The following is a 26,030-nucleotide window of genomic DNA, read 5'->3' on the forward strand; positions in this document are numbered from 1 at the left end:
ATAAAAAGAAAAAGATTATGCAACCAGAAAATTGGACCCGCATTCCTCTTTAAATGTGCAAATCGGACAAGAAAGCTGTGTGTGGTCAAACACTGTTCTCCTTTTGTTTTCTTCCACTGCACAACAAAATATAACGCAAGTAGAATCTTTGGTTTCGGCCCTTTTGTGCATGTGCATGAACATGCTACTGGATTTTACATTCTGCATAGTGATCTAAATCTGGAAGAGATTTTACTCATTACTGAAAATTTTTTATGAGACTTGTTTTTTTCATTTAAATTACAGCATACGTTCATTTATGAAAACTGAAGGAAAATGCTATCTAACTGTACTATGCGTAAGAATTTTCAAAGAATTTTCAGCTAAAAAATTAAAAGCTGTAGCCACTTAGCACAGTTTTCTGTGGGGCATGCAACTCTTTTCTGTTCTTCATAGAACAGATACACTTTTAACCATTCAAAGTACAGTACAGAATCTAAAAACATGGATTTTGCAAGGACTGTCTTTTCAGTATGTACAGTACTTAACACAACAGGATATTTAGCACTTAATGAAAATGTTGTGAGATAAGGCACACACCCTGATTGTGAACTAGCTACGATTAAAAAAAAATGCCATTGATATGTGATGCTGCAATTCTTCCTGTTTCCTGCATTCAGGGGGCATTGTGGGCAATGTGTCAAGTTATAGGTAGCTACTCCTTTTTCCTCTCACCCACTCCCAGCCACCTCCACCCCCTATTCAATTAGGAAGGGGTGTCAAGCACATGGCCCATAGGCTAGATCTGCCATGTTAATCCTCATAATCTGTCCCTCGGTTCTGCCCCTTTGACCCGCAGGCCACACCAGCCTGCAGTGCCCTGTATGCATGCCACATGTGGGACTCATTGGGGCTAGCCACATGTGGCCATGGGGGCCAGATGATTTGGACAACCCTGAAAAAAGGGAAAGCAGTAGCAGCATCAGTATATGTGGTGTCAGGAGTTTGGCCAGGAGGGATTTTATGTGCAGAAGAGACAGAGTCAGCAATAGTTAATAGAGGTGATACCACAGCTAACAGAGGTGATATAATAGACAGTGTTTTAAAGAAACCTGGGAGACTGCACATTTGCAAACACATTCGACTAGATCCAGGTGTATTTGGGGCAAAGGGAAGAATGACATTGATGGGGATGTTGCAAGAAACAACCACTGAACTAGGCACATTACAGAGAAAATGGAATTGCAGGGAAATATCAATAAAAAGGAAGGACTGAGAAGGACCAAGAGCATAAAAGTGAGAAGATAAGAGTAACAAAAACAGATGAAGCAACGGAGAAAAAGCAGAAAACAAGAAATGAACACAGCAAGGGAAGGAGCTGGACAGAGGAGAACCAGAGAAATGGTGGGACAGAAATTATTACACAACACAGAGAAGGTTGTGTATGTTAGAGCCTGTTTCAGGGTCAGACCTTGCCACCTTTGCTCATCACAGAATAACACTTCTTAGTAATTAAATGGGATTATTTGAGAAGTGTTGCTTTATTTGTGATAAGTCACCAAAACAGACCTTGTTTGTAAGAGAAAAATTAGAAGGAAATAAAGACTGAGCAACTTATTGCAAACTATGGAAGAAGTAAAAACGTGGGTGATATCCGAGCCTGTATCAGTAACTCCCCTTGACTTGAAAGTGACCGAGATTTTATCCAACATACCCAAACAAGACTAACATTAAAATACACTCTCTAGGGGAAGGTATATTTCTAAAACTAAGGTACGTTGTTGTTAACTTCTTTTCTTCTGTGCGGCCGTGTTCTAGAGAGAGTGGTCCTTTAATTTTTTCTCAGTGTCATATTCACCAAGCCCTATTCACTTATCAATATCCATTAGCTAGCTCTGTTCCTTACCTTCAACAGAGAGGAGAGGGCTTCCACTTGCTCTGGTAAAGATCCAGAAGATACCCATAATTCATGTCTTGAGTGTTTGCAATATTACGAATTGCAAAGGATGCCAAGTCAGCAGCTTCTCCTTGGCCAGCAAAAGTAGAAGCAGCAACAGCATAAGCCAGAACAGACTCTGTAGAGGCAGCTTCTTGCTAGCCAAAGCATTCTTGGTTACTATACACAGAGAGAGCAGCTATTTATATATTTACAAATAAATTATAAGGACTTGCACTGTTGCCTTTTATAGTCAAAAGGAGGTGTTCCCTTCTGACCCTATTTGAAGTCTGCATTCAAATACACATGCAGTCAAACAAGCCAAAATGGCTCTGTCCACCTGCACATATTTGAGATTGATTAGCTAGAAATATTGGACAGGCAAATGCTCTTATCCAGCCACACAGAAAACAGGCGTAAAAAGAAAGATGCGTCTGTGTAAGAGAAGTACTGCAAAAACTAGCATGTTTAACTGACATGAGAAATTCTGAGGTGTTTAACGTATTGCCTCCCTTTATAACAATACCCTCTAGAATCTACTAGGGACGAAGCCAATAGAAATGAAAGATTGTTCCATAAATGTTACCAAAGGCTATAAGCACCTACATCATTTAATTTAGACTGAACTGTATATAGATTATAATAAAGTATACTTTATAGAGATATTCATTTTAAAAGTTAGAAATTCAAAACAGTAAAATTATTAAAAATGGTAAAGACCAAGGCAGACTGTGAGGAACTACAAAAGGATCTGGCACTAGGAGCAATTGTAGATAAGTGTAAAGCGATGCACATGGCCAAAAATAAAACCAATCTATACCTACACTATAATGAGCTCTGCAATAGCTGTTACCACACAAGAAAAGGAGTTGGGTGTCATTGTGGACAGCTTAAAACATCAGCTCAGTGCTCAGCAGCCATCAAAAAGGCAAATGAAATGTTAAAGCAAACAAAAAAACTATTAAGACTGAAACTGTAAACAAAACAAAAAGTATCATTATGCCCCCTGCTGCATCCACATCTTGAATAATGTGCCCAGTTGTGGCCCCACACCTCAGAAAAGATACAGAAAAATTAGAGAAGGTACAGAGAAGGGCAACAAGGATGATTAGTGCTATGGAGATACTTTCATATAAGGAGAGGCTAAAGTTAGGCCTATCCAGTTCAGAAAAGAAACACTTGAGGGAGAGCATGATCAGGATTTACAAAATACTAAATGGTGAAGAGAAAGTAAAGGTAGATTTATTATCTTCTCTCTCTCTCAATACAAGAACCAGGGGATCACAACATGAAACTAGTAGGAAGTATGCTTTAAAACTAACAAAACAACATTTTTTTTCCCAGTGTGTAATTAAAGTGTGGAACTCATTACCACAAGATGTTGCAGAAACTGACAATTTAGCCAGATTCAAAAAGGGATTGACACATTCTTTAAGGAAAGTTGCATCATTAGCTTTTGAGCATGAGACTCAGGGGTAAGACCTCCAAAATCAGAATGTCCTAGACCCTAAATCCTGGAGGCTGTAAGTGGGAGAGGAACATTGGAAAAAAAATCCTAGTGAAAACCTGTTCACTCTCCCTTTCAACATCCACTCTGCCACTCTGTGACACAGGATACTGGGCAAGATGGACCTATGGCCTGACATAATAAATGGCAGTATGTTCTTCCATGCTTCTTAAATTCAATTATATTTCTATCAAATACTATAGATAGGTTTATAAATTCTGTAGAAATGATTCTCAATTAAATTCTATAGCTTTTTATGACCATAGCCAGTTTCTACAGACACATCTTTTGTGTCTATAGCTTTATCTCAAATAAATTCTAGAGGACTTTTCCATAAAGGAAGGCAATATTTTAAACTAACCTGTAGAATTTAATTTAGTAGATAATTATGTCTACTATAGGATTCTATCATATACTTTTAAAATTCTGTGCATAGTATTTAGTATTAAACTGCAGAAACATTTTTAAAATGAGATTGTTTTGCTTTCATTTAAATGGTCTACCTATATTTTAAATACGATGATGGCCATTCTTAGAGAATTAGACCAATATTTTTAGGTACAATCCTAAGTGGGCTGGTTTTCAGAACTGCTAAGTACTTAGTACTCCCTTTCTTCCCTTAAATAACATGATATACTTTAAATACATCTACAATAAAATGTATACATAACATGTATATAGACATAAGCTTTTAGCATGTATTGCTGGCAGTGGGTGGATGAATATCAGCTGTGTAGCATAAACTCCAGAGTATGTCCACTCAAGGGAGCATATGTTCAACAGCTGTGTTACCTGGTTTACTTATGAATTTGTAATATTACTCTAACTAACTGACCCTATAATTATGTAGTATTTTAAGCCATTTGCTGAAAACCAGGATTTGGGGCATTTCCTTCTAGAGAGCAGGCCATACAATTAGTCACCTAGAAGAGAGGGCTAGATTCCCATAGGACAACAGTGCTCCATACAGTTCTTTTCCTGAAGTTTATAGAACAACTTAGATGATTTGGAGAGTTTCTTGCAGCACCAATGAAGTCTGGTTTCTCACTTGGCAGTGATAGCTCAGTTTAAAGCACCATTTACTGACACATGTAACACAAAATGGGGGCGGGGGGACATGGAGGGGAGGCATAAAAGAAATCAAGTTATTTTTATGCACTGGGAATGACTGCATAAGTCATAAGTCATGGCACAGCAAAGCAGAGCCATGAGTCATTTATGCAAAGGCAGACTGTGAGGAACTACAAAAGGATCTGGCACTAGGAGCAATTGTAGATAAGTGTAAAGCGATGCACATGGCCAAAAATAAAACCAATCTATACCTACACTATAATGAGCTCTGCAATAGCTGTTACCACACAAGAAAAGGAGTTGGGTGTCATTGTGGACAGCTTAAAACATCAGCTCAGTGCTCAGCAGCCATCAAAAAGGCAAATGAAATGTTAAAGCAAACAAAAAAACTATTAAGACTGAAACTGTAAACAAAACAAAAAGTATCATTATGCCCCCTGCTGCATCCACATCTTGAATAATGTGCCCAGTTGTGGCCCCACACCTCAGAAAAGATACAGAAAAATTAGAGAAGGTACAGAGAAGGGCAACAAGGATGATTAGTGCTATGGAGATACTTTCATATAAGGAGAGGCTAAAGTTAGGCCTATCCAGTTCAGAAAAGAAACACTTGAGGGAGAGCATGATCAGGATTTACAAAATACTAAATGGTGAAGAGAAAGTAAAGGTAGATTTATTATCTTCTCTCTCTCTCAATACAAGAACCAGGGGATAACAACATGAAACTAGTAGGAAGTATGCTTTAAAACTAACAAAACAACATTTTTTTTCCCAGTGTGTAATTAAAGTGTGGAACTCATTACCACAAGATGTTGCAGAAACTGACAATTTAGCCAGATTCAAAAAGGGATTGACACATTCTTTAAGGAAAGTTGCATCATTAGCTTTTGAGCATGAGACTCAGGGGTAAGACCTCCAAAATCAGAATGTCCTAGACCCTAAATCCTGGAGGCTGTAAGTGGGAGAGGAACATTGGAAAAAAAATCCTAGTGAAAACCTGTTCACTCTCCCTTTCAACATCCACTCTGCCACTCTGTGACACAGGATACTGGGCAAGATGGACCTATGGCCTGACATAATAAATGGCAGTATGTTCTTCCATGCTTCTTAAATTCAATTATATTTCTATCAAATACTATAGATAGGTTTATAAATTCTGTAGAAATGATTCTCAATTAAATTCTATAGCTTTTTATGACCATAGCCAGTTTCTACAGACACATCTTTTGTGTCTATAGCTTTATCTCAAATAAATTCTAGAGGACTTTTCCATAAAGGAAGGCAATATTTTAAACTAACCTGTAGAATTTAATTTAGTAGATAATTATGTCTACTATAGGATTCTATCATATACTTTTAAAATTCTGTGCATAGTATTTAGTATTAAACTGCAGAAACATTTTTAAAATGAGATTGTTTTGCTTTCATTTAAATGGTCTACCTATATTTTAAATACGATGATGGCCATTCTTAGAGAATTAGACCAATATTTTTAGGTACAATCCTAAGTGGGCTGGTTTTCAGAACTGCTAAGTACTTAGTACTCCCTTTCTTCCCTTAAATAACATGATATACTTTAAATACATCTACAATAAAATGTATACATAACATGTATATAGACATAAGCTTTTAGCATGTATTGCTGGCAGTGGGTGGATGAATATCAGCTGTGTAGCATAAACTCCAGAGTATGTCCACTCAAGGGAGCATATGTTCAACAGCTGTGTTACCTGGTTTACTTATGAATTTGTAATATTACTCTAACTAACTGACCCTATAATTATGTAGTATTTTAAGCCATTTGCTGAAAACCAGGATTTGGGGCATTTCCTTCTAGAGAGCAGGCCATACAATTAGTCACCTAGAAGAGAGGGCTAGATTCCCATAGGACAACAGTGCTCCATACAGTTCTTTTCCTGAAGTTTATAGAACAACTTAGATGATTTGGAGAGTTTCTTGCAGCACCAATGAAGTCTGGTTTCTCACTTGGCAGTGATAGCTCAGTTTAAAGCACCATTTACTGACACATGTAACACAAAATGGGGGCGGGGGGACATGGAGGGGAGGCATAAAAGAAATCAAGTTATTTTTATGCACTGGGAATGACTGCATAAGTCATAAGTCATGGCACAGCAAAGCAGAGCCATGAGTCATTTATGCATGGTCATCCTTAATGCACAAAAATAACTTGTTTATTCTCCCCCTCCCTGCCCCCTGCAGTATATTTATGTCCCAGACACTTCTGTTTTACTTGGGTTATTTGCTGTTGCTGATTTTAGTGGAAACAGGTATTAGAAACAAGAGGCACATTTGCAAAAAGAAAGCAATTAATTATAAATGTGATAAAGAGTGTCTCTTCTGTTTGTGCCTATGAAACTGCCCTTCCATTATTAGGAGTCCACAGACATATAGGGTCATGTTAAGCATGGTACCAATCATATACTGTATGTAATTTTAAGTGAACAGCCTTTTTGGCTAGGGCCAGAAGCTACACAAACCAGCTTAAATGATCAGAAACTGGTTTAAACCTGTAACAGAACAGAAATTCAGTGCACATAAACAAGTTTCAAACTGTCTGAAGCTGGTTTAAAATAAACCTGGTTGAATGTGGTATTAGACTTAACTGATTTAGGTCAAACCAGTTTATGAAACTTCTGTCCCAGACCCCATTTTTTGGTTCAAGTTAAATCAGAGTCCCACAGCATCCCAGCCCTAGGTTGGGCTGTTAGAAAGCAGGGCTGGCCCCGCACCTCTGCTCCCTAGCTGGAGCAGCGAGGGCTGGTTCACTGGCCAGCTCACTGGCTCTCCCACGCAAAACCCAGCTGGGGTCTGGGGCCAGGGAAGGGGTTAAATTCACCTTCCCCACCTACAGTGCTGTCCTGCCCTGCTGGATTATTTATTGCTGGCTGTGACTATGGACTACAAATCCCAGAGGCACCTGGAACCAGGAAGAGGAAGCAGTGAGCAACCCTGCAGCAAGGTTCAAATTACAGGGGAGCTTGGGAGCAGGGGCTGAGCCAAAAAAACATGAGAGACAAAAGCCCCCCTGTAAGATTTGAAAATCATAACCGGGGGGGGGAGGTCTGATTTTATCAGGGCATCATGATAGGTAGCCCAATTTTTTTTTTGCAGACCCCTCACCCTCAAGAGTCAAAGTATAATTCAAACCCGACCCTCTATAGTCCTGCTGCTGTGATTGTGGACTGCAAATCCCAGAGACCTTGGAGGCAGGAGGAAGAGGAAGTGAACACATGCTCGCTGTGCGCCAAGGAACTGTGCTCTAGCACCCCCCAGCTTCTGGCTTGAGCCATAGCAGGCATGTGGCTCCATTTCCTGAATCACAAGTGAATGTCTGTTCATTTGCCTATTGGTTCAATCTTTGCAGTTTAGATTAACCTGCAAAGACTGGATCAATTCAGCCTGAGGCTTGTTGACTGTTTGTACTTAGCCTCTGAAGTCAATCGGACTATTCATGTGCTTAACAATTAGGCAGTTTTCCCAAGGAGAGAACATGTATGTTACTTCTAAAGCCAATGAAAACAAAGATAAGCACAACAAGAAGTGATTTCAGGGATTATTGAAAATGTTTGAAAAACAGGTCTAAAACATAAATAGCCTCCTATTAGTATAGGCATGGAGGAAAAAAAGCTTTTCTACACTACAGCACTACTTTCCCTGCCCTGTTCAGTACCTAACCTCCTCTCTCAGTGCCCACAAATGTTCCTAATAAGGGTATAAACAATTTTGCTACCGGATAGCTAAGAACTGGCTCAAGGCCAACAGTTCAGGTCACATATAAGACAGCTATCAGACAGTAACAACTTTCAGTCACTCCTTGTTTTACAATGGCGACCTATAACTGATGAGCTCCCTATTCAGTTACCATCCTGTCACCCCATTACATTTTAAAATAAATATGACAATTCCACAAAAAAGCCTTCAAGTGAGCTGCAATGTCCAAACAGCAAAAAGAAACAATATTTAATTTTACATGTTCTGGGGAAAAAACATTTCTAAATCAAGATGTGTGCTCATCTCATCTTCCAATCACATCTCAGTCTAACCACATTTAAAATTAATTGCTTTGGGTTTGCAAATGTGTCTCTCATTTCTGATAGATGTTTCCATTCAAATCAGCAACAGCAAAGTAGACACACAGATACAAAGATAAATGGCTTTCAGATGTTAAAACATGATTTATCAGGTTCTGGCTGTAGGTTGCTTTAGCTACTTATTATATAAATAAGTATTTTTATTTTCATCATAATTATGTGTGAGAAGCTCTGATCAGTAAGTATCATCTTACCAAGATCATCTCCCCTGCCATAACATCCATGGGCAATCACAGCAATAACTTACATGGAAATGTAGAAGGCAGGGCAGAGTGGCACCTAATTCAGAGGGATAAGTTGTTCATAAGGACCCACTCTGCCTTGCCTTCTGTCTGACTAAACAAGGCTAAGTACCTTTCTCTGCTCATGCAAAAGTAGTGTTAGGAAATATGAAAAAAAATCTTATATATATATATTTACGTGTCTTTAAAGCCTTTGCATTTTATCTTACTCTCATCTCTTCCAACTCGCACTGGTTTTCTTAAGTGTGGTTTTCTACCCACCAGTTCCCTACTCCTCCTTTCCCTGCTGCTTGAGTTTTACCTCTCCCCAATGCAGTTATCTTGAACTGGGGCATTCAGACTCCAGATCGCAGACCTGCTCTGGCTCTGGACCATGCTGTCACCACGAGATCCCAGCCTGGCTCCAGAGCAGCTCCTTGCCCTGCCACATGCCCTGTCAGCAGAGGTGGCAGGAGTGGGGCTTGGGATCTAGAACCACCCCAAAATTCCCTGCAGTCATCCCTCCCAGTGGTGCCACTGCAACTGCCTGCCCTGCACAGGCGGCAGCTAAGCCCACCCCGCTCCCAGCCGCAGCCCAGTCCCCACTCAGTCTCCCCACCAGGAAGAAACTGTGATCTTGGTTCACTGAAAAATTTCTTAAAGTTTTGCAAACAATCAGTCTAGTCCCAGTTTTGAGGGAATTTGGGTCTATGTCTGATCCTACTACAAAACTACACATCAAAACCATGGTATTGTACCTGGATTTGATGCAAACCAGGTTGAAACTGGTTTGAGGGTCTGAGCTTGTTAAGATGCAGAAAAAAGAAAACTATGGGGTACAAAATAATGTGAAGACAAACCAAGAAAAAGGTGCAGACAAATCTCTGACAACCAGACTGAGTTTCACACAGTTTAACTAATGTGAGAATGAGACACACAGTTTGAATTATGCATTTTATTCTACTTCTGGATGTTTCTATTTTCCTGACCACTACAGATCATCAACAATATCTTAATTATCCTTTTGTTTTTGCAGCTTTTCCCCAATTGTTATTCTGTTTAAACCATGGGAGTTTTGTCATTGATCTGAACTACAGCAGCATTAACTGCAGAACTAAGAATTTTAGCATAACTTCCAGTGGACAATGCACCTTCCTTTAGGGTCAATGTTGTTATGAGTGCTAAGAATAGTTCATTCTGATTTTTTCAAATAAGTACTCACAGCAATACATCCTGACTTTCAATCTTTGGTGGTCTGATCTATGATTCAGAAAATTAATTCTGATTTTTTACTGTAACTATAACTCGGATTCTTCTAAATATAAAGGTTTTCTGGTTGTGTAAAATCTAACAAAGTTAGCATGACATGGGTGGAGAGAAAAAAATGCAATCCAGTAGGATACAGACTTCCTTTATGGATCTACAATTGTTAGCACTGAAAACAGCAAGCTCAAAATGCACAGTAGAATTACTTATTTACATTTTCGGGTCTGGTCCAGAAAACTATTGCATACAAAAATTATTTTACTCATATGAGTAGTCCCAAGAAGACCATGTACTTAATATGTACAGAGAGTAAATATAGAAAACATGGTGAGAATTAAATATCTTTGATAATTCGTATAAAAGATCAAGAATCTCTCCAAGATACTGAAAGCCGAGTTTTTCTACATCCTATCTGTCTAACAGGCCTTTCTACAACAGCAAATTTATGAGAAAACTAGTTGCAGCTGTTCTGGGGATGGCTTAAAAAAAACTCTAGGACATAAGTTTAAAAGACTGACATAGGAGTGGACTTGAATAAAAAATAACTGGTGAAAGGGAATGCAGGAATACAAAGGAGGTAGAAGAGGAAAATTCCAAAGGAAGCTGCTGGCAAATAAATATTACTTAACACAAAAAGAATATTGGGGAAAAACTGACAGAGTAGAATAACAGGAAGCTTAGTCATTTCTGGAAGAAAAAAAAGTGTTTGCAAAAGAGAAAAGAGAGGGCAGAGCAAACCATTAGAACAAAAATGCAGAACTGGAAGTGCAAGTGCTAAAAGAGAGATAAGAACTAATTGGGCTGAGCTGAGCTAAAAAGGGTCTCTGACTGGCATATGAAAACTTTAGAGTACAAAGTTTATAGAAGGGATAAACAAAAACAGAACGGAAGGAAGTGTGCTGCTACGGATTAGAGAAAAGCTGGAAAATACAAAAATAAATAAAAGGTTGTCATGCTATACTATACTGTACATAGTGCAACTGGCACAGCTTAGATCAATGCAAAAAGGATAACAGAAATCTAATAACGCATCTCTGCAGCACCAAAAAATAGTGGGGAACTTATCTGGATTAGTGGGAAAAGCATAGGGGCTCCTTCATGAGCCCCCCTCACTTGTAGGTTTAAAATAGAGACATTAAATGAGAAGAAGGAGAAAACAAAGGGCAGGTTCTTGGGACTCAGGGAAACCACTGGCTCCTGGATATGTGGGGGTGATTATGTAAACTCTGCTTGTTTAGCGTAAACCACCTCTTATGCCCATATTAACAGCTTCCTCTCACCTTTGTGGGCTTGATATAGGACTTTGTTCCTTGGTCTGTTGTGACTGGAACTAGTTGCCCTTGGACTGGGAAGGAACATTTACTTCAATACCAGATTGCCTGAAAGGGATGGTTTCTTTACCTCCTCCACAGTAGCCATGTCACAACATAGGGTGTCTTTACACATGCTCCAGGGTAGAAGGGGAGGAAGTCACTTTAATTAGAGCAGCTCTCGGGAGCCACTCCATTTAAAACTCCCAGAATATCTCATGCATTCAGTGTCCCGCACATCAAAATGGCAGCGGGGGGACTTTAACGAAAGCTCATTCAAGGACCTGTAGTTAAAATGCTCCTGCCACCATTTTGAAAATGGGGGGGGGGGGGGGAACTGAATACACATGATGCTGAGGCTGCTAGAGCGTGTTAATTAGATCCAGTGAGTCTGCGCTGATGCATTCTAATTAGAACACATTGGAGCAGGCATTGGGCACGTGCATACGTGCTCTTTGTGGGTGGTAGGACTCTGGTGCAGATACTTATTCCATACAGACCAGTTTCTTGATAGACTGGAGATAGGCTTGTGGGAAGGCATCTCTTAATGAAACCAAGGATTAGGGTTGGGCCTCAAAATGTCTCATACAGAAAGCAAACACCTTACTGTTCCCACTCTTAGCCCTCATACGAGGTGGGAAGGGAGTTGGTGCATCTTTGATGGGCTAGAAAACTTTGTAGGAAGGATTGGGGGAGACAGCAGCCCTCCATTAAGTGAACATGATTAAGGAAGGAATCATGACTTGTCCTATATAATAGTTCCCCGCTGACCTAAGTTTATAAAGTTGTTATAAAGCTGTTTAAACCATACCTTTCTTCCTGAATATTTGGGAAAACAAAAAAATCCCCAAAATGACAGATTTTTGGAGCAAGCTAACAGACCAGATCATAAAATATTACAATACACCAATGAGGCTCTGAAATAAGATCTAGCATAAATTAAGATATAAGCTTAAATATAAAAATTTCAATTACCCTAGAATTAAGTTAGATTATAATTATAGTACAATTGTGGAAGTACTCTATTACTACAGGATTACACAATAATCTTATCATGCAATCTACTGTAACTAGCAGCATCTAAAAATATTGGAGAATAGTTGTAGAAAGTGATTCACAAATGGGATATCTTTACTGTCATATACTGCATGCATAATACCTTTAATCTGAAAGGATCCTAATGTGCTCTACAGGTAAGAGGAAATAGTTATCCCAAGTTTAGAATGCAGTGCACAGCTTCCTAAATCAAATCATTCCTGACATATCTGAAGAGTATCTAATGCTATTAAAACTGAAGGAAGAAGTAAGTAGATAAGAATAGAGCTTCTCTTACTGAAATACATCCACAACAAAGGGGCTGACAGATGCTAAATAACATTTAAGGGGACTTTTTTTATAAAATCAACAAATCTGAGACGATCTCAAGCACAGTACTAAAGAAACTGTTTAGGAGCACTAAGATTTGGAAAAATAAAAGATGAGGTGAAATCAATCAGTCAAACAGATAATCTTTTAAACTGTGAAGCATATGTATTGTGCTTGTTGAGAAAGAGAGATGAATCTAAAAAACAAAAAAAAAGAAAACAAGTGGGTGCCTAAACATGCATTTGGACCTGGCATATGTAGACTACTGACATGTACAGGAATAAATAGAAAGAGCTGGAAGAAATCTTAGATACAGAACAGGTTCAAAATTATAGGGTTAACATTTTATCATTAAAAATAGTTGGGTAAATATGAGAGGCAAGCATATGAAGGAAAGAAAAATAAATGTCAATATAATTATGGAAGAAAATATGGAGGAGGGAAAGAAGTAATAAATAGCATAACAGAAATAACTCCCATTCATATTTTTTCTAATAAACTGTACTTATCTGTTAGCCAAATAACTCAGGAAAAATATTAGACTGAGAGAAAAACAGTATATGGAAAATCAGAGAGAAAGAGAGAGAAACAGATATCTATGCTAAACAATAACTCTATATCTATTTAAAAATTAATATGCAGTAGATCTGTCTAGTCCTAGATTCATATTTTAGTGGGGGGAAAAAGAAAATCAGAAATACAAGTAATGGGGAGTAAGTAGTCCCTTTAAACAGATTAAATCATACACAACTGAGATTAGGAAAGATTTTTTTTAAGTTTCACAGATAAGTGAATGTTAACATATCAAGAAAGAAAACTGTGTGTGTAATGTTTTAACATTAGCAAGTGTGTGCTAATGTTAAAACATAATAAACATAATAAACAATCTTTCAATCCCCAGGCATAGCTGTGGTAAAAATCAAGTAGCTGGTATGTAGGAAAAATATTTAAAGCTGTGTCTATGTCCAAATCATTAAATCACTCCAAATCGATTCAGAGAGATTAAAGGGTCTCCTGGTTCAATTCAGATTCAGAGATTTGCCTGCCGAATCGGGCCAAATCTCTGCCAAATTGAATCAGTGACTGAAGCTTTGCACAGCCCTACTGTCTATTTATCTATCTACTGAAACAGAGTGTGAGAGAGAAATCAATCAATAAATTTTAAACATTCAGATTTGAAAATTGGTTACAATGACACATTTTCCCAATGATTGCTCAATATACTCTGGTTTCATCATAAAGGCTCCACACTGCAGAATGGCACAATATTTTGTAATAGCTTAGGAGGATTACGAAGTGTCACATCTAAGGCCTATGTGACAATAAGCCAGAGATGTTCACTTTCAAGCATCTTCAAAACAGCAGAAAGTGTTGGGAAAGAATTTCTTTCCCATCAGTTTAAAATTGGCCTTGGTATTCTTCACTTTCCTCCCAGCATCCCAGGAACTTGGTGAGTAGGTTAGATTATAAAGTTATTTTTGCTGTAAACTGGCAAGTGCCCAGTTAAGGTAATTGGTTAAAAGGAGATCTAGGTCCCTGATAAACAGGAATTAGAAACAGATTAGGAGCAAACACCTCTTAAAGAAGCTGGATAAATGAGGTAAGGATTCTAATATTTGGGACAGTAAGTCTAGTTAAACCACATTGCTTGTGTCACGCATTCTTCTTTGTACGGCATTGGTTGCAAATGGACCACAACAGCCATATTTTTTTGTAATATACACAGCCAGCTCCATGTAACAATGAAAGTTGAATGTGGGGATGAAAATGTGGTATAGCTCCACCCATTTTTTAAATATACAAGTCACAACAACATAGTGACTGGGATTAAACCTGGATGCATCTACATGCGCGCCCCACTGCGCAGTTGTTACTGCAAGTCATTTAATACTTTAACAAGTCCCAAGTACTTTAGTGGTGCACGGGTCATTTCTGTCCTTACTGTGCAGTAGCTCATTGCTGTTATGCAGTAGCAGTGGCATCAGCAGTGCCTGCTGACGTTACGCTGCCGTAGCTCATTGCTGTGGCGACAGAACATCTCGAGTAGATGAACCAACTAAGAGCTAGATTCTGCTCTCAGTTCCTATAGTATTGTCTACAATGGACCAACTGAGGATGAAAACAGAATTTTGTCTTTAGGGTTACCGTATGGCAATTTGCTTTGTTTTTTAGTTTCCCCATATAATAATAAACAACACAGTATCCTTTATAAGAATCTGGGTTTCTGAGATAATTGCATGTCTTAGATCAATGCCAGATTCAAAATCATTAAAAATACTTCTATTCTGAAATAGCTGGAGAATATTGCAGAAAGCCTTGTTACAAGCTTTTCTTTTTTGATTGCTGTATTAAAAGTTGTAGCGATAAATGGGAGATGCTTTACTGAGCCATGCAGTCAATAGATTGACTAAGAGGCTGTCTGCTGAAAGTTTTGTACATGACCCGAGTGTGATTTCCTATGCTAAGTGCTTTCCAGGTTTTAATGCCAGTTTTGTGGATCAATATTTTACAAAGACAAAGCTATAGGACAGATGTCTACACTGACTAATTAAGCTATATCTAATGAACACTGATGATGTAAACACATAATCTTTCAGTATTTACACCAAGGGTTTAGTCATGCCTGCTTGCTCCATAAAGTAAAATGATAATAAAATAAGAAAAGAACAAAAGATTCACAGTTAGCTGAATTATGCAAATAAAGATAATATCTATTTCTGTCTATGCCAGGGCAGGGTAAATATAATTCAGGAGATATCAGCTAGTCTTCCAATTTGTATTTTTACTCTTGGTTCCAAAGTCGCTGTAGAACTTTAAATATAAAAATGCAGCTTCAGCTCAAGATAAATAAATTATTACTTGATTCTTTCAAAAGACTTTGATAGAAATGGCACCAGTGCTACTGGGCCAACTTATTTTGTAATGCTCACAATTATGGGGCTAGTAAATTTTATCGTAAAAACAGAAAGCTGTAAAAGAGTAGGATGTCCACTGTTTTGTCTGTGAATTAAAAAAAGAGATGGGTGGGAGATTTCTCCCAACAGTAAGGTGATGAGAATGATAAAGCAATCTTTCTCATTTGCTTTTAGGCCTGGCCCGTATATAGGAACTTACTCGAAAGAAAGGAAAAATGGGTGTTTACTGCAAGATACGTTTGCCCATTTTTGGATAGCAGATACTTTTGTCCATTTTTGGATAGCAAAGGCACTGCTAAAAAGGGGAACAAACACAAGTGGAAGTTGCTTAAACTATTTTTTTTGTAACAAGATGGGGGTGGGGAAGTGGCTGTGCGCACCCGAATAAGGAATTGCATTGTTGGTACAAGAGCTGTTTATTTGCAGAGATTGTGTTTGTTATATTTTCCACAGCGGTTAACCAAGAAACAAAGCCAGCACTATGTAAGGGCCGTAACAAGGAGCTTCCTAGATAGCAGCATCCCCACAAGAAAATACATCTGCATGAAGGGTAAAATTTTTGCACATCACAAACTGAAAAATCTGAATCTTGTGAATTGCCACTGCCCTGTTCAGGAGAGGCATAGGCCCTTTAATAAGATGGCAACAGGAATGTCTATGTCTGACCAGTCGGGATGGTGGGGAATAGTTGGGACCAAAACTCTGAAAACACAGATGAGTCATCATTCAAACTTAACTGCTGAAGTCTTTATTAAGAAAAAAAAATCCATGGCAGTTCGACCATGGTAGTGAAAATGTATGTCAATTAACAGGACATCAGATTCTTGCCCACAGAAAGCAGAATAAAGGAACGTGTAAATAGCAAAATCAACTTTTTATCCCGTACAGACTTGGCTTTGAATGAGGTGTGGAACATGAGATTTATAATGAAAAAGACCTGAAGATTAATCAGCCCTTGCCTGGTTCCCTGGAAGGGAAGGGCAAAAGATCTGAGTCACAGGGGCAAAAAAACAGGTAGAAAGGTTTTATTTTTTTCAAGTCACTGGATAATAATGAAATGTACCAGATTGACACCTCTGGAGACAGAATCATTTTTCTTTTTGCAACACAAAAAAGAAAATCTGTGACCATTTAGCCCCTTGTTGCTCTACTGAAACTGTCAAAATTAGTGCCCCCAATTATAGGTGAATTTCTACACTAGAAACTGGATGACCACCATAATGGTCTTTTAAGGGTAATAAACTCCTATCCTGGACTATATTTGAACTGCTGATCAAGGAATATATAGTTTCATAAACCATTGCTAATTTCCTGAGCCACATACTTTACTTGATTCTTTACAGACACAACAGGATTCCAAATGTCTGACTGTAGCATTCAACCAAACAGCATTCAATTCATAACGTCCAGTCACTGCCATATGAGAAGCCACATCAGGATGTTAGTAGTAAATAGCTAGCCACCCTAATAATATCAGAAAATAAAATATTACTTGGTTGTAATGTTTTCTATTCAATTTTATAAATAACTTCTCGCTTTCTAGATAACAGAGTAAGAATATATTATGCTAAAAAAAAAAAACCAACAAAAAAAAACCTTTCTGTAATCAAAAGACCAGGACTGCTCTCATGTAAAATATCATTGAGCTGGTGAAAAATTAAAACTTTTCCATGAGTGAGAGCCAACTGAGCTGATGAAACAAAAAGTAACATTCAGAATAAGGACCTATGTATCATAAGCTCATTTTAGAAGCAAAATTTTCCATATATTTAGTGTGTGAGGGGAAATAAAAGCTGCAGAGATGAGAGCATCAGCTTCAGGGATGAGCCCAAAGACAGGATTTTACATGTTGTCTTTTCAGGAATCGAAGTTCTTCCTTCAATATATCTAACGCAAGTGAGAGAGAAAGAACAGCTCATTTTGAGCACAAAATTCAGACTTTTAATAGCTCTTTTGTTTTGAATTGGTCCGGATTCTGTTTTATCTTATTTTGAGCTAGACAAGGGGAAAAAAGGGTAAGTAAGAACTGTAGCCTTGCCACAACTAACATGTAAAATGTTACAGGTAAACTGGAAGACACAATGAACAAAAGTCTTGGGCCATGTGTAAATGAAACGAGAGGCATGTGCATGACACCTTAAAGCAAGCTAAATGCTTTTACACCGCTTCAGCAGTGTCGGTATTGCCACGCCTCGGCAGCGTATTGCTCATTAATTCCAGCCGCTGTAGGAAATTTGGCAGCATAATGCACCTTAAAAGACTTGGGGAGCACCAAACTAAAACTCCAAGGCGGAGTTTTAGTTTGCTGCCTCTACAGCTGCGGAGCGAAGCACCGAGCTCTGTGCAGCCCCATGGCTCTGCAGGAAGCCCTAAAGGCAGCCTGGCAGCAGCCTGGGAAAACAGACTCCGCCCAAGAAAAGAGGTGAGCCTGATCTTTGTTTTTTTTTCCCTCTTGGAGCCTGTCTGCTTGCCTAAGCTGTGCAGGGACCTGGTGCTTCCCTCTGCAGCTGTAGTGCCCCCTAAGACAGCCCAAGCTGGACGACTGCATGTGGGTGCCACCTGGAGGTGGGGGTTGCCACTGCCATGAGGAAACCACCAGACCCCCTCCCCCCCCAGCCCAGGGACCGCTCCGCTCTCCAGCAGCACACCCTCCTCTCTCCACTGGAGAGGCAGGTAAATCAGCAGGGTGTGTGAAAAAAAAAAGATATTATCAAGTAAACCTTGCTGGTACTTTAAGGGTATTTCTGCATTTCCATCCAAAAGTGACTGCAGATTGCATGGCTAGCATTGAACTATGCAGTTCATATACTGATAACTGTATAACTGTACCAGACCAGGGTCCAGAACAGGTTCTAAAAACTAAGAACCTGAGTTAATAAAATAGCCACCCCATGCTGGGCTTAGTGCTGCCATGGCTAAGTTGCTGTAAATGTCCAAACTAAATAGTTCAAAACAAGCTCAGGTCTCTCTATAATAGCTGCAGTCACCACTTTTGGACATCTGTGTAGGCATATCCTGAGTCAGGGCTGTGAAACTGGCAGCCCGTGAGGAATTAGTTCACAGCCCCTGAGGTCCAACCTCTCCAACCACTCTCTCCACTGCTCTAGCAGCAGCAGCAGCCACCACCCCCCTCGTCTCCGAGCTCCCCACCCCTCTGGCTTCTGCTTCCTGCCCCACCCCTGGGGTGCAGCACAGCAGCACAGCACAGCCTGCAGTGCCAGGGCAGCTGAGCAAAGGAGATGAAGGTGGGGCTTGTGCACCCATGCTCACTGGGCAGCAAGGGAAGGGGAATGGGAAGTGTACACATGTCCAGTCTAGTGGGGGGGTTGGAAGTGCCCATCTGCTAAGTGCGCTGGGTGATAAGGAGTGCCTGCATGCCTGATGCAGTGGTAGAGTACCCAGAGGGCCCCACACCTCACACTGGTATGGGCCCCACAGCATGCAGCCCCTACTATGCCACTTATTAAGGGTTTGCTAGATCATATCCTGGGACCAAATTTTCCAATAGGTGATTGAGGTGATTACAAGGTCTCTTAACACTAAAATGTTCAAAGTATTTTAACAGCTAGTTTCATTCAACCCTCTATATATCTATTCACTACACTCCTGCTGTAGAACCTCCAGAGCAAACATAAGAAAGAGTTAACATATCAGACTGCATATAAAATAAGCAATGCAAAACACGCATTGGAACAGAAATAAAGGGGAGGGGACAATTAAGGGTGAGGGGACTATTCCGGATATGGATAACTGATCTCACTACCTCAAGCTGGAAACAATTAAATCAGTGACTCTTTGCCAAATCTTTGATTGGTAACAACTACTACCATTATTGTGATAATTAACGGCCAATGTTAAAACAGGAAGCTGAACTACAGAGGTCATGAGATTCAGGATGTTACAACTCTGATTGCTACACAATTATTTTATCTTCACACATTATGGTCACAAAGAATAGCATGGTCATAATGAATCTCAAATCCTTCCATTTCTAAACCACAGCCCGGCCTCTCACAAGACAATGTCCTGTAGCAATCCAAGTGCCAGGGCGCACCTTCCTGCAGGATGCAATACACATCTCTGCTATGCCAAGAACTGGAATATATTTCAGAGTATTTTAAAGATATAAAGTGCCATGAACTTTTGCTAAATAGCTGTAGTTGTACAATCAATGCCTGTTAGTAGCAACATGTTATGCCCTGCTTCTCTTAAGTGGCTGCTGCTATTTCCAATAAAAATAATCCTTGAGGAAATGCTGCAGATAAGAAGTTGTTGCTCTTACCAGGTATTGCTGCAAACAAGTATCAACTGTAATGTCTTATAAATGTCACTATTCTTGTGTAAGCTGTATTTGTTCAGGAATAGATCATTTCTATACTGAGCATCCATCATTGCCACACCTTTCAGAACCACTAAGGACAATTCTGCTCTCAGTTAATGAGGGAAGAAACTGAATCACAACCTGACTATTTTTAAATACAAAGAAACAACCTGCTAGTGTGCTAGTGTTACTGAGAGCAGCTGCAGATACCAATGTTCATGTATGCAAACCATGAAAAACACAAATTACTGCAATTTAACCAATATAAGCAGAAAACCAAAACACCTCTCATATCAAGAATATATAAATATAGCATGAGCTAAAGTCAGGAAAGAGGGAGATCCACACACAGATCCAAAGCATTACTAGAATCACTAGTGGATAAAGTATAAAATAGTGAAAAGTATCTTGATGGTAACTCCTGTAACAAAGTTTAATTTTAAAAATTAAATAAAATACATTACTAACTTTCTGTGAAGTCATTTTGCCCATTTACAGAAAAATAAAAATGTGAAACAAATTTCCAGGTAGGGCTGATGGTGAGACAAGTAAGACTAAAGACATCATTAGGAATGCTATTCTAATTCATCTGAACTAATTCTAATTTTAATAACATTCTAATTTCAATACTATTCTATTCAAAGAGAATAAACTGCAGTGGGTTAAATGCATTTTAATTACTAATAACACAATTTTCAATTTTGTGCTACTCCAGTTTAAATACTTCTTGGGTCAAATATATCTAATGTAGCAAAAAGAAGCTGAGCATAAGAGAAACAGAAATCTGTTTATCCAATGACTGCTGGAAGTATATGCCTCTGCAATGTGATCTGCAAGCTACTGTGTCAATGACCTGCATTCTGACCTGGACACACAATGTCTCCAAGAGGAGAAAGATAACTTAGTCTGCATTCTAGCTACGTCTTGGCCTCATGCCATACACAGACTATAATTTTGCAAAAGATTGTACTGCATTATGCAGTAAAGGTTTTGTAAGGTGCCCTGTCCATCATCAAGCATCTTGCGGTTTAAGTTTCTACTACTCTGGTTTTAGATGCGAGACTATAACCCTTATGTAGTGATACTTTTGAGTCTAAAATCCTGCGATTTTGCTGAGTAATGGCCAGCATATAGTTGCTCTTGCTTTTTTTTTTAAATAAAGCTTAAAATTGTATTGCTTCAAGGTAAACTATGAAACTATCAATCTGCCAATTCAGACACTGGAAATACTAATTATACAAAAATATTGCAGATAGATATTAAACATGGAGGCATCAGACAATTCTTTCGTCTGTGAAGATAAGAACTCAAACATATGGCTGCTTATCTGAAATTTATCCCAAACATCTGGATCTGGAAATCCCACAGAATAGGTTTCTTTGTGAGAATGATCAGACTTCCCACTATCAGACAGGGTGGAAATGCAGTAAGAACCATTCTGTCTCATAGAGAGAAATTCCTCATATAGAGAAGAACTAGGATGAGGCCTAGGCACCACTGAAATAATATTTTTGAACTTCATTGATTCATAGGCCATCTGCTGGGCCTTGCACTGAGGTGAATTTACCTCATGCTGTTTTGCTTTTATTCACTTTTATCCACTCATACAAGACTCATGTATTCCTCGATAAGGATGAATTCAGCAAGCATGATTTGTCCTTTTGGGACTGGGAACATCTAGGCATTGGAGTGCAAAATGTAATTCCACCGTAAAATCAAAAGAAAACAAAAGCATATTTTCAAACAAGCAATGGAACAAACAGGCAATTTATTCTATTTTATTCATATTGATTCCTCCATCCCAAGAAAATATAAAGCACTGATTATTATACTAGAATCAGAGCAGTCATGCTACTGTATTTCCACCTCTGTCTACACCTGACAAATCTACCATTGTATACTGTTTGATGAAAGACTGCTTTAATTGTAGAACTGCTCAGGGAACAGCGAGTTGGTTGTCGATGTTCTCTATATCAAACAATTGTAAGTTTTCTGTTGTTATGGCTCTCTGGGTACTATTTTTCCTAAACTACACAGCGATCTTTATATAACCACCTCCCATCCTTTTCATGAGGGATCTGAATATTTTCCCTTGCCTTGTGTGGGAAAACTAGAAATATAAGCTTTTCTAATTAGCTTTTCATATTTAAAATACCATTGTGAATGGTGGGCCAAAAGGTGTGGGGAGACAGGCATGCTGATAATGAGAAAGCTTGGGATAAAGAACTGTTGATATGTAGATTACAGCCAGTTTATCTCCTGGGCCCCAGAAGTAGTGATGTAACTTATCTGGTGTCAAATAGAGCATGAGGCATAGATAAAAGTTATTTGCTCAGATAACAATGGGTGCATCTACATGAGACGCTTTACTGGACAGTAGAGCTAATTACTGCATAGTAAGCATCACCATCTACACATGCTGACCCTTACTGCACAGTAATGTCTTCTATTCGGCAGTTAATTTGCCGCTTGCAAATTTGCTTCCGGTCAGCTGGGGGCAGGAGATTGCTCTGCTTCCTGCCCCTGGGGGCTGTCAGCTACCAGGGCAAGCTTCAACACCAGTGCCTGGGCAAGGAATATGTCCCACTTCCCCAGCAGCAGGGAGCTCCCACCCCCTGCTCTGTGATTGTGGAGCAAGGGTTGGGAGCTTGTTCCCAGCTCTGCCATTGTGGAGCAGGGGCTGGGAGCTCCCTGCATGGGTTAGCTGTCTCTGAGGTATCCCTCCCTGCTCAGTCTCAAGTTATTTGGCACCTCAATGGAAGTCAGGAGGCTGGCAGCCTTGGGACATATGGAGGCTAGGAACAGAGACTAAACATTTTCAAAAACATAAATTTTGACTGCTTTGACACAAATTTTTCTTTTTAAAAACTGTCCTTCCTGCAGAAAAGTCCATTTGATTCCAAAGGGAAAAATATCTTGGCAATTTCTGGAAAGTCTATGAGAGTTTTAAAATAGACCACATTGAGAATAATATTGGGTCCTTAACCTAAACTCTTAAGTGCTTAGGCTTTTTGTAAGATGACTTTCGTAGACTGATTCACCATTATTTATGTTATCAAGCTTTTTTTCATTTTGCATACCAATAATCTGATGCTTAGATGATAGTAAATACATTAGTTTTTTTTAAAGATAGTAATATTCTCTGTACACACCCAATTAATTCCACTTAAATAAACTTTCACTAACAGTTTATCAATAATCTACAGAATTCCATATAATGGAATAATATGGAATATATATATATATATATATATATATATTATATCACAATATGCACTATAGTTTCAGCTATAATGCACGGATTTGGAAGTGACAAAATAATCCCCACCATTATTGTTAAAGATGGAACACTGCTTATAACTATGTGACTACGTAGCAGACATATGACAGGGCACAGATTCTAAAATGAACCTCTACTGTCATATCCATGCACACATACGTACATGTATATACAGCTTATAAATACTGCAGCCTAATTCCTAAGAGCATCTACCAGTATTTAAGAAAAGTAATAAGTATGTGCAAAGCATTTCTAAAACCACACATTTGAGTCTCTAATTAGGAGTTATGAAATTTCAAGTGAACTTCACCTGAAGTTTCACCAAATCTGGACCTTGTTGTAATTCTGCATAAAAATCTTGGTTTGGAAGCAAGACCAAGGATAATATAACAGTTTCATTTCTACAGTTTAACCTGGAAGCCTGGGGATAGTTCAAAGCTAAAACAAGTAAAAATGAGAGGATGTGAGCCCAGAGAACATAAAAACAGGAATCTTTCCAAAGATGCTAATTTTTGTATGGCTCCAGGAACATATCCCCAGCTGGTGTAAATTGCTACAGTTCCACTGACTTCAATCAATAGAAGTCAAAGGTCTTGGACAAATCATTGCAACCAATAGAGCTCTGACAACGGACAGTGACTGAAGGTCCAGTCCCTAACATTTTTAGACCTTAAACACATTTTGTGTGTTGCCAATATTACACTGTTCTCCACTAATATTACTCTGAATGGAGAAAAGCCTTCAGGGAAGCTTTATAAAGCTACACATATGCAAGAGCCAGTTTCCAAAGGTACTTTGTATATTTTTAAAAATACTAGAAATAGCTGAGAAACTTAACAGGCTACAAAATAATGTGTTGGAATAATTTTATACTCATGTATTCAAGTTAGCTCACTATATTCCAATAAATGAATACAGCATTAATTACTAGCCTTTGTATCCTTTGTGCTCTCCTTTGTATTTCCATTTCTCAGACACTTTAAAAAAATGGCATTATGTACCCAACTGATACAAGGTTCTTACAAGGTCATATCTAAATAAAACTGAGCACATGGCTTCTCTCCATAGCTTTACTCAGAAAACCTATCAACATAATCTTTAGTTTTGACTTCAGACAAATCCGAAGGCAAATCATTTCCTATCCATTAGGTATCCATCAGCTATCCGTCAAGGGTAGCCATCACTCAACTTCTTAATTGTATTGTAAAAATAAGAACATTACTAAAATGTGATGTAGAACTTTTCTAGGAAGATAAAGACAGTAATATTTTTCTAAATGGCATCTAACAAATGAGCTGCCTGGAAAGATTTTACTTCTTAATGCATGCTCTTCCCCTTTCTTTTTTCCCTTCGTTCAGATTTTTTCAGCAGTCATTTCTCTCTTAATCTCTTTCATTTTTTTTAAATGGCTGATCACTGCTTACCAGTTTTACTCTTTAAAGCTCTTTTTGTCCTGTAAGAAACTGCCCCTGAATCTTTTTATTTCATTTGCTCTGTCTTTGGCACTCTTCCACATTAGTGCTCTTAACCTTAATTGCTTTCTTGTATAGTATACTACTTGTTTTCTTTTCCTTCAGCTGAAAAAACTTATTTTACTACCTTCTCCCTTCTTTCCTGTTCTTTACACTATGTTCTTTGTGTACCCCCAGAAATCCCCATTTCCACTCAAGTTCGTATATGCCCCCCTCTCACTTTCCCTTCTGTCTAACATGGTACAAAATTCTCTTCCTTAGAACCAGATCCAACTCTCAATAAAGTCCACAGGAGTCATCTCACTGACTTTACCCAGGATGCATTACTTTTCTCCACTGTCTTCCTTCCCTGGTGTTCTGTATAATAAAGAAACATGACTGAAAATTCAATGACAAAGTTAAAATACAAAACCTTGCAAACATGAGCTGAGCTGCCATAATAGAAGCTGTCTGTCTTTGAACATCACTACAATCATTTTTACTATACACAGAGCCACAATCAAACACACGGCCTCAAGGGGCCAGAAAGGGAGAAATCAGGTCATGAGCTGCCTTCCTTTTCCATTCTTGCTACTACAGGGGATGAAATGATTTAACAATGAGCTGTTTCTTTTGCCTCAGTCCCGCTGAACTGCAGGTTTACAAGGTCCCAAAAAGCTGTTACTTACTAACAAAGGCACCAGGAACTAGCTGTTTACATGGTGGCAGTTTTTACAAACATACAGGTGATAAAGAAAAGAGCGTAACAAGACTGTTATGGGCTTTCCACCCAAAAATGTTTTTTCCTTTGTGCACAAATGACAGTTACTCTAGACCAGAACCTGATTCAAAAAGTAAGGTTGACTACTAAAAGCAGAGGTTTTAGTCATCTGAGCACAAACACAGGACTTGACTTCTAATCTCTGCTCTAACAGTAACTCATTCAGCACCTTGGGCAAGTCACTTTACTTCGATCCCTCAGTTTTCCCTTCAGTAAAATGAATTTTACAATAACAACCTACCATAGAAGCACTATGACGAAGATTTAATACATCATTAATCTGCTCTTGTTCCCACTGAAGTCAGTTCTAAGACTTCAATGCAGGGGGAGAAACTGTTGCAAAGTTTACAAAACACTTTAACATTAGCACTAAGCTCCTTGCAGACGTTAAAAAAGAAAAAGAAAAAAAAAAAAAGAATGCGCTTTACTAGAAGCAGCATGTTACTTCAACCTGGCTCTGCAGCGTCTGTACTTCAGAGGGGCTTTTTGGCACTTTTAGCTAAAGCTGATTCAAT

General features: G+C 38.7%; 1 protein-coding gene across 22 annotated transcripts in view; it reads right to left on the bottom strand.

The window, feature by feature from the left end:
• Window positions 1-26,030, bottom strand: part of MBNL1 (muscleblind like splicing regulator 1) — a 212,885-nt gene that overhangs the window by 117,498 nt on the left and 69,357 nt on the right. Inside the window, exon 1 of one of the 22 annotated variants that reach the window (XM_014524889.2) lies at window positions 1,886-2,028. The exons of the other annotated variants lie outside the window; for them this stretch is intronic. The gene's annotated coding sequence lies outside the window, so the exon portion shown is untranslated. Of the gene's footprint in view, window positions 1-1,885; window positions 2,029-26,030 lie in introns of those variants that run through there. 22 annotated transcript variants of the gene reach the window in all.

This window comes from Alligator sinensis, unplaced genomic scaffold, assembly GCF_000455745.1.
Source record: "Alligator sinensis unplaced genomic scaffold, ASM45574v1 scaffold1127_1, whole genome shotgun sequence".
Classification (NCBI taxonomy): domain Eukaryota; kingdom Metazoa; phylum Chordata; order Crocodylia; family Alligatoridae; genus Alligator; species Alligator sinensis.